This window comes from Physeter macrocephalus, chromosome 3 (genome assembly GCF_002837175.3).
Source record: "Physeter macrocephalus isolate SW-GA chromosome 3, ASM283717v5, whole genome shotgun sequence".
NCBI classification, from domain to species: Eukaryota; Metazoa; Chordata; class Mammalia; order Artiodactyla; family Physeteridae; genus Physeter; species Physeter macrocephalus.
Window position 1 is genome coordinate 502480 of NC_041216.1, and position 9587 is coordinate 512066.

Genomic DNA, 9587 nt, shown 5'->3' on the forward strand with positions numbered 1-9587 from the left:
CCGCCTGCCAATGCAGGGGACACAGGTTCAAGCCCTTGTCCGGGAAGATCCCACATGCCGCGGAGCAACTAAGCCCGTGCGCCACAACTACTGAGCCTGCGCTCTAGAGCCCGTGAGCCACAACTACTGAAGCCCGTACACCTAGAGCCCGTGCTCCACAACAAGAGAAGCCACCACAGTGAGAAGCCCGCGCAACACAACAAAGAGTAGCCCTCGCTCGCCGCAACTAGAGAAAGCCTGCACTCAGCAAAAAAGATCTAATGCAGCCAAAAATAAATAAAAAATAAAATACAAATAAATAAATTTTTTAAAAAGAGTTGAGATTTAATAAAATTAATAATTTTGTTGCTTTATCAACAGTGAAACCAGCCCTTTTTCTTTTTTTTTTTTTGTACTGTGCATGCATAGTGGCAGAGAAAAATACAGAGACTGCTCGTGCAGTTGGGAGCCACGCCTTGATTCCTACTTGGGTGCCACCAATTCTACCCACTGCTGTTCTTGCATCATCAGCACAAAGATCAACTAAGTGAAAATGGCAAAGAACAATTTAGTAGTATTATGAACATCGTTTTTGCCTTGTGGATCCCCTGGAAGGGTCTTGGAGACCCCCAGGGATTTGTGAACAAGACCCGGAGAATGAATAAGAACTGACACTCGAATTCATATTACAGAATTAGAATAGCCATATTTACTTTTCTTTTTAAATGATTTTTTTTGGAGTTATCACTCAAAGGTTTATAAAATGCTCTCACAAATATCCTATGGAAAAAATGAAAGCCAACTCCATTTGTGGTACTATTTGCTTTACTTCCTCCAAAAACAGTCAGGGAGAGGGGAGGATTAAGAACCGCGAGGCCCATGGGAGTGTATCAAGCATGTGAAGCCATCCATCATGTGTGTCATGGTGAGCAGATACAATCCTGGGACCGCAAAGGCAAGTGGTGCTGGGAACTCAGGGCCCTCGGTCACCTTCCCCCACACAGTCTCTCTAGCTAGCCACACACCCGTCCACAACAGTCTCTCTCTCTCTCTCTCTCTCTCTCTCTCTCACACACACACACACACACACACACACACACACACACACATACACACAGAGCTGGACTTTGCCATGGCTAATCTCACACGGCATAAATGACAAGCCTAACCATGGTTACACTCACACAATAAGATCATACAGCCACACTAAAGCCACACAAAAAGTCCCCATAGTCAAACACCCAACCTCATTGTGCTCGAAACCAAGTCACACGATTTTGTATTCACAGTTGAAGAATTTCAGTGAGCACACACCCAATCATAGTTGCACTCAAATTGTCAGTAAGGCACATAAAACACCGACTGGGTCACCATGTGACCTTGTGTGCATACTGTTCGCAAGGTGAGAGCATAGGTTGTGGAGACCAGCCAACCTGGGTTCAAGGTCAGGTTCTACTACTTATTAGTTCTTTCACTTTGGGCAAATTATCTAACCTGCCTGAGCCTTAGTTCTAGAAAATGGAGATAATCTCTACCTTGTAAACATGATATGTGGGGAAGACTTAAAATAACCAGACAAGGGACAGCACCTTGTCTGACCAGATGTGCCCTAGGGATAGGGCTGTGACTGCCATGTATGGCTTTTGTCACCAGAGGGCACCAGGGTTCCAAGATGTCAGTCGGGGGGCGCCAGAAGAAACCCTGCCAGAAGGTCCAGGATTCCCGGGGAGTCCGGAGGCAAGCGCGGACTGGGAAGGTGCGGGGATGGGGACGGGGATGGGCCTGCACAGATTCTGGAAAGCCCAGCAAGGCCTAGGCCAGCCAGGTGTGCTGCTGGGCCAAATGGGTAGCTCGTAGGTAGGACCCTGATCTCACCTAGGAAGGAGGATAAGCACTTACTATGTACCAGGCCCTCTTCTGTGCCCACTTCACCCATATTTAATCCTCACAACAATACTATGATTGATAGTCACACTGATAGTCTTCCTGTTGAGGAATGTTGAGGAAACCGAGGTTCCACTTTACCTGCCTATTAAGTGGAAGACCTGGGTTAAGGATGCAGGCAGCCATCGCCCTCCCAGGGACCCCTCCCACCCGCTTCCTGGGGCTCTGCCAGGGCTCCCTGACCCCGGCTGTCTGCCCTGGAGCTCAGCCAGTCCCAACTGACCCTTTTCCCTCTTCCAGCCTGCTCCCTGAGCTAGCCCACGGTAAGAGGCTTATCAGACACATGCGGGAGACTGATAAGACAGGGCCCCCAGTACAGCCTTATCCATCCTCAGCTGCTGGGAGCTGTGGGGTGCTGCCAGCAGGTGGAACCCCACCCACTCAGACTGCCATATACCACCCATGTGCGAGGGGCTCTGTGTCACGCCCCATAATGTCATAACTCCCTATGATGTCATCATTTGTAGTCACATCATGGCTTTGACCCTCCTTCAAGTCTGAAGGGGCTACTCAGACAGGAGGAGTGGAGTTAGACAGGAGCCTTACTCAGGCTCCAGGTCAGCAAGCCGGGTTGGGCTGGACTGGGAAGAGGGGGTGGTGTCACAGAATACTCCCCAGGGTGGATGGCTATTTTTGGTGTTGGCTGCTCCACTTATAGCCACTCCTCCCAATCTAAAGAGGCTCTGGGTCCAGCGGGGGCAGGGGCAGTGGAAGGAATCTCCCATCCCTCTACAGGGCGGCTCTGGGTGTCAGCCTCTAGCTCTGAATCAGCCCCCTGCTCCCCAGAGGGAGGCCCGAGCCTGGGGAAGAGGGGGCCTTACATCTCCTCAGCAGTGAGGCAGGGAGGGATCATAAGGATGGCCAGACGGATGGACAGAGTCAGACCCGCTGTGACAGTCAGATATGTCAACTTGCTGACAGTCTGTGCTCACGGCCTCACATCCACACTCTCACAAGCCAGCAGCCATTCATTCTCACAGCCACATGTGACCACACATGGGTCACAGACAGAGACGTGTTGCCCCACGTTGGCAGGTGACATAGGCACATGGTCGCACACGGTCGCACATCCCATACAGGAGAGCAGGAACTCCTTTTCTCTCAGGGCTGAGTTCCTAGAAATCAGCACAGTTCCCAGCACAGTGTAGATGTACATTCATACGTGGTGAGTAAGTGGACATGCAATTACACAGGTCATGTGACCGGGGTGGGGAGGGACTGGAGGAAAAGCCGCCAGTCTCCATCCCTCCTCAGGACAGGATGGGATCATCAAGCTGCTTCTAGCACCACCCCTGGCCCCAGCTTCCATGATGGTCACTCCTAAGGCAATGTCAGTCACTGAAGGGACCTGGGTCATCAGGGCCACTGCTCCCTCCCCTCCAGATTCCTTTCCAGTGAATTGGGACACTGGCACGTTGAGAGTTGGATGTTAGGAACATCAGTGGTCTAGACATTAGGTGCCCTGGGCATTAGGGGGCTCTGGGTGCTGGGAACTCTGGGTTTGGGGTTCTCTGCAGTGTTGGGAGCTCTGGCACCCTTGGCATTGGGAATTCTGGATTTGGGGAGATCTAAGGTATTTAGAAATCTGGACATTGAATGCTCTGGACATCAGGGCTGTACCCCAGACAGGCCAAAGTCGATGTTTCCAGTCTGTATGCCTAATTTTACCTGCAGCTGCTGAGGTCCAGCCTGTGGAACCCTGCTCTGATTCCCGTAATTGGCTCATGCCGCCCCCCTGGACCAGGACCAGAGAAAGCACAACAGAATGGCCTGAAAGGCACATGAAGCCCCAGAGACAGCTCTTGGATCTGGAACCAACCTAGCCTGCTCCCTTGCATTGGGACAGGGCAGGGAAGGTACCAGGCACTGACCACTAGGCTCCAAGTTCAAGGGAGGAAGAATCTGAGAGCAGAGCCCAGGTGGGCTTCTGCAGCTCCTGAAGCTGGGGCTCCGAGCCTGGTCAGGTCAGGCTGTAACTCAAAGCAATGTCTACCTTCCCCCAACTTCTCAGCAGGGTCCCTCAGCACCCCTCCACCAAGGTGGCCAGTGCTGCCAGCTCCTACAGTGCCTTCTAGAAGTGGCCCATGTCTGCCCTTATCCCTAATCCCACCAGACATACACCTAAGCACACTCCCTGTGGCTCAACAGAGGCCTTGCTCCTGCAGGCTGATGACAAGTGACACCAGTCAGCACCAGGGGATCTGACGCTGGGCCCAGCCCTCCCAGGAAATTGCACTGCAACTAGAGGCTCCTGAGACACGCCTTAGCCCGCAGTGGGTGGGGCCTGGCTGCTGCCTGTCCTCTTACTGCCCTGCCCCAGGAAGAAGCAAGCCAGAGAGATGTCTGACCCATCAGTCCTTCTCTCTGTCCTCTGGCCCAATCCCCCTACTCTCCTCACAGTGGCCCAGGCTAGCCATGCCCTTCCCAACCTGTGGGCCAGTGGCCCAGGGCGGGGAACTCACAGGAGGGGATGAAGGCCATCCCAGCTCTGACCTGGACTAGGCCCAAACATGTCTCCCTTGGGGCTTCATTCTGGTTGGAAAAAAACAGCCGCTTCAGTTCCTGACTCGTGGAGACGGTTTTTCAAGCCAGAATCTTTCTCACAAGCTTTTCCTCAGGACTCAACTCACTGTGTAGCTGCCTAAAGCCCTTTCTAGATCAAGATGTGTAAAATACACACGTCTATAAATCTCTCTGTGTGTATGCAAATATGATTTGTGTTATGTCATCTGTCTAGCAAAACCCATGTGGTCAATATCTCCAACTTTCCCAAACACCCCCAGGGAAAATCTCTTTCCCCCACCCCATGGACTAAAGTGTGAGGCTGCCTCCCTGCCCCCAGATTAATCCCAAATGTTCTTTCTCCCTGACAGAGACTCAGAGGGCTGAACCCTGAGCACCCCTCCCCCTCTCTTCTTTCACCCCACCCCACCACCAGCCCCAGGTTCTGAGAGCCTCCCCAGGGTCTGGCTGTGAGCATCCTGAGCCTCCCTCCCTTCATACGGAGTCCTTAGGGTGAGGTGGCCAGGTGGATCCCAGAAGCTTCACTGACTCTCAGTGCCCTCTTCTCAGGGCCCCTTGACCCCCAGTCTACTGCTTCAAGGGGAAAGAAGGCCACTGTCCCACCCTCCCACTCTTCCTTGTCCCCACTCCACTCCATGGGGGATCTTCCAACAGCCTCCATTCTGCCTTCCCTGTGTGGTGGCCCTTTTTGACAAGCCCCAGGGGGAGGGAGGGAGGGAGGGAGGGAGAGACCAGCCACAGACTTTATGTCCTAGCAGGACAGGCGAGGGGGTGGGGCCTGGATCACAGGTGCCCAGCCCCCAGAGTTGCACACACAAACACACACCACCACACAGAGCTGCTGCAGTGCACACAGTCACTCACAAACACAGATCCACCTACTCAAATCCACAGGGGCAGGGGGGCACAGGAGCAACAGACTGCTCAGGAAGAGGCCACACATACACATAAGACACCTGTAATTCGTTCATAGGAGAATATAAATCACAAACATGCTGTACCTGCTAGGTTTGGGGAGAGAGTAAAAATGAAAATAATCTTGCTGACAAGAATAATGTCTCCAGATCTTCCCAGATCTGATCAAGTCTCTACTGTGAATAGGTTATAAGTTCTGAGTTGGTAGGGCCCTGGAGAAGCCTGGTGGAATGGACTGTGTGTGGCCTGAGAGCACTCCTTGGCAGGAAGTATCTGTGCCTGATACCTGCTATCTTGTTCAGTGCCTCTGATTGTAAATTAATAAAGTGGAATCTCACTTGTCAATTGATCTTGTGCGAGTTTGGCATATGTGAATCAGCTTCTTGGAGGCTGACTATCCCCAGGGAACAAATAAAACTGGTTTCCTGGCCAGACAACAGTGAGGACAGACTCAGGGTGCCGAGAAGAGACTGGTCCCCTTCTCGAGCAGATGCTGGGGGCAACAACTGTTCCCTGACAGCCAGTACTAACCGGCCCTTCTCCTTGAAAGCTGGTGGCTCTCAAGGTAAGCAATTGTGGGAGCCCCTTTCTACCAACTGCCACGCCTTGCTGCTCAGGGGCAGCCTGGAGCAATGTGTTTTGTCTATTTTGCAGAAAGGAAACTGAGGCTCAGCAAAGCTCCCTTTGGCAAAGTCTCAATTAGCTGGAATTGGAACCCAAGTATGTCTCCCCAGGGAGAGAAGAGGGGGCCCAGGTTGGTGACTGCAGCACTTGTAACACAATGGCCAATGTAGGGTTGACCAAACCAGTGGTCAAAGGAGGGTCCATGGAGAAAGGACCCCCAGCCCTCCAGTTCCAAGGAGTAGGACCCAGGCCTTAGCCAGCTGTGCCCACAGTCCGTAGCGGCACTGCTCAAAGGGAATGGAATTTGCTCTGACTTCTCTCTAGGGGGAACGCAGGCGCAGAAGGCCGGGGGCCTGGCAGGCTAACTCCAACTCCAGCCCCCCAAGTGCCCCAGGCGTTCTGGCTTCATTCCAGCCTAGCCCGAAGGGGACATCTGCTTCCTCCAAGGGCCCCAGCTGAAGGGCAGCAAGGCAGGGGCGGAGAAGGGGGTTCCTTTGCGGAGCCCACTCCCAGGGGTTCGTGGGGGATCAATCATCTGAAAGCAGGAGCAACTTGTAATTTTATTCCCTGGGAGGAGGAGCCTGAGAAGTCGTCCGGGGGTGGGGATGAGATGGGGGGGGGGGCGCAGGGAGGCCAGGGGAGCTGTTCAGAGAGGGGAGGGACTTGGCTAGATCTCCCAAGCCTTCTCCACTCTCCAAACTTTCACCAAACTCTTGGCCCCCGCCTCCCTGAAACCAAAACACAACAAGCTCAGGAGGAGAGGCGAGCGGAGCGGCGGGGCGGGCGGACTCGCGGCGGCACTGAGCCTCAGGAGGCTGATGCAACTTTCCCTTTAAGAAAGCCACCTGGGCGCACCGCGGTGCGGACCCAGCAAGCCTGGGCCGGGGGCTGCAGCATGGTAAGGAGCCTGGGGGAAGGGGGCGCTGCGGCCCGCGCCACTGTCTGTCCCGCCGTCGGTCTGGGTGTTTGGTGGCTACTCGGGGCTGAGCCCCAGGACCAGCGGGCGGGCGAGCGTGTGTGTGTGTGTGTGTGTGTGTGTGTGTGTGAGATCGCGCATGCATGCGGGCATCTGGGGGTAAGAGTGTGGGTGCACGTACAGGGATGTCTGTCTCGTCGGAAAGGTCGGGGTAGGTGCGCGCGTCTGGGTGTCACCGCTGTCACCAAGGAGCTGAAGCGGGAGGGAACGGCGGCGCGGGGCGGGGGGCGCTCCTGGAGGAGGGGGAACTGCGTGCCGACGCCGGTTCGGTCCGGGGCTGCGGGAACGGGGCTGTGCCGGCAGCGCCGGAACCAGAGCTTCTGTCTGAGGCGCCAGTGGGTCTGCGCGCCAGGGGCCTGCGGGCGCCGGGAACCAGTGGGCCGGGTGTCTGCGCCCCTCATGCGGGCTCCTGCTCTCCATCTCCTTGCCGGCCGCTGGCCGGCCAAGCTGCCTATCTGGCCCCTCCAGCCGGCCTGCCTCACTATCTGCCCGCCCACTCGGCGGCCGGTTGAGGGTTCCCGCGCGCCAGCAGGTCCCGGGAAGCCGCGCCAGGGAGTCTCGGTGCCCTCGGGCTGTTGTCCTCGGCTCCCGGCCACGGCTTTGGGAAGGGGCTACGGCTGCGTTGTTCTTTGGGGGTTGTAACCCGCGCCCTCCCCAGCCCAACCTTCATTCCCGGTGCGCGAAGGGCGGGCCCAGGCGGCCGCAGGTGAGGGCAGGGGCCTAGCAGCCTGGGGCGCCCACTCCCAGCCGGCGCCCCGCACCCCGCAGCCACGGCCCGCGGGAGCAGGCGGCGGGGCCGGGGCCGGGCGGGAGGGGGGCTTTCCCGGAGGGCCGGGAGGGGCCTGAGCCGGCTCGGGGGCGGGGCAAGGGGGCGGGGACCTGGGCGCCCGGGTACTTTTCCACGGCGGGGACCGGGGGCGGGGCTGCCGCCTCCACACCAGCTGAGAGGCCCACACGTGGCGGCTGATGTAACGCCCGCCCCCGGCACCTCGCACCCCGATTAAGGCGGACGCGCCCCGCTTCGAGGAATCTGGGCGCTCCAGGCGGTGCAACAGCTCCGAAAGCGACCTCGCCTCTTCCTGCCGTTCCAGGGCCTCTTCTCAGCCTGCCGGCCGCTTCTTAAAGGAGCCGCGCCCCCTTTCGGGCCTGTACTCCGCAGGCCACGCCCCCTCGCTTGTCACTCTTAAAGGAGCCGCGTCCCCAGTCTCTGACAGCTACCGCACAAAGCCTAGGTCTGTTTCTTTGCCGAAACAAGCCTGATGCTGCGGCCGCTAGAAGATAAAGGCTGGGGAGCGAGGAGTGGAGAAGGAGAGAAGGACCTGAGAGGTTAAAGAACCCCAAAGCGAGGGAGCGTCAGAAGATTGGAGGATAGTGGGTGAGGGGACTGGTTCTAGGAAGAGACTAAAGAGCGACACTGAGCATGCCCAAATGTTTCCAAGGACCGCAGAGAAAACGCCCCCTTACTCGGCCTACACTGCGACTGAAGCTCAGTGCCCAGCTCTGGGAACACAGAAGAATCACACCTCTGCCCTGGATGATCTCTCCAGCTGGTGGGGAAGGCAGATTGGGACACAAGTAACCATGCCGCAACGGCTACGTGTGAGGAGCATATTAATCAGATGTACACAGCGTGCTTTGGGGGTGACCGGGAGCAGCATTTAAAGATTGACTGCAAATGGGAGGAGAAAGGAAGGCCTCTTGACGATAATGGCATTGGGACAGGTTTTGAAGACGGGTGGGATATATACAGATAGATATGGGGACAAGGGTACTCAAGGAAGAGGGAACTGCCTAAGCAAAGGCATGAAGACAAGAACCCTCTGGGGTTGCTGAAGAGTCCCACGTGGCCGCAGGTGGCCGCAAGTGGCTGCAGGTAGCCGACCTTGAATCTAGGCAGAACTAGGGCCCTCCCCTACTCTCACAGCCCCTCCACTCCCTCCGTCACAGTGAGTGGAGATTATGTTTCCTCCTCTATCTCTCTCCTAAACTGTGAGGTCCTTGAAGGCCAGGAAAGAACCTGTCACCTTTCAATCCCCAGCGAGGACTCCAGGGCTTGGCCCAGATGGACCCTTAAAATTGATTGACCTGACAGTCCTGTTTGGAGGAGAGGAAGACTGAGCAATGAGACAGTAAAGGTGGGCTGGGTCCTCTGACTACCCTCTCCCCATCCTCCCTTGAGTGGCTGACAGGCAACTCGAACCCAGCTCATCCTCTCCCCACTCCAAACCTGCAGCATCCCCAGCATTCCTGTCTCTGGGACTAGCACAGGCTTCATCACCAAGTCTCCTACCAAAGTTAACGTTCTTTATTTTTCTCAAATCTCTGTACCTCTCCCCACCCCAGCATCACCTTCCTGAGCCAAGCCCCCTCATCCCTGGCCTGGCCTATTCCTAATTGATTTCCTCTCTTCCCCTCTCCCCTCCCTCCAGTCCTTTCTCCACACTAATCTAGGGTGATGTTTTCAAAATGCACCTTCCACCAATTGCTCCTCCTCACAGTTACAGCTCTGCTTTTTTTTTTTTTTTTTTTTTTTTTTTTTTTTTGTGGTATGCGGGCCTTCCTCTGTTGTGGCCTCTCCCGTTGCGGAGCACAGGCTCCGGACGCGCAGGCTCAGCGGCCATGGCTC

General features: G+C 55.9%; 1 protein-coding gene across 4 annotated transcripts in view; it reads left to right on the plus strand.

Annotated features, from left to right (window-relative positions):
• Nucleotides 1-6641: 6641 nt before the first annotated feature.
• The window catches only part of SLC6A9 (solute carrier family 6 member 9), a 31967-nt gene continuing 29021 nt past the window's right edge, over nucleotides 6642-9587 (plus strand). For 2 of the 4 annotated variants that reach the window (XM_024125438.3, XM_007111918.4), the window contains exon 1: nucleotides 6642-6883. The gene's annotated coding sequence lies outside the window, so the exon portion shown is untranslated. Of the gene's footprint in view, nucleotides 6884-7093; nucleotides 7113-9587 lie in introns of those variants that run through there. The other 2 variants (XM_007111919.4, XM_055082443.1) reach the window with 2 other exon arrangements.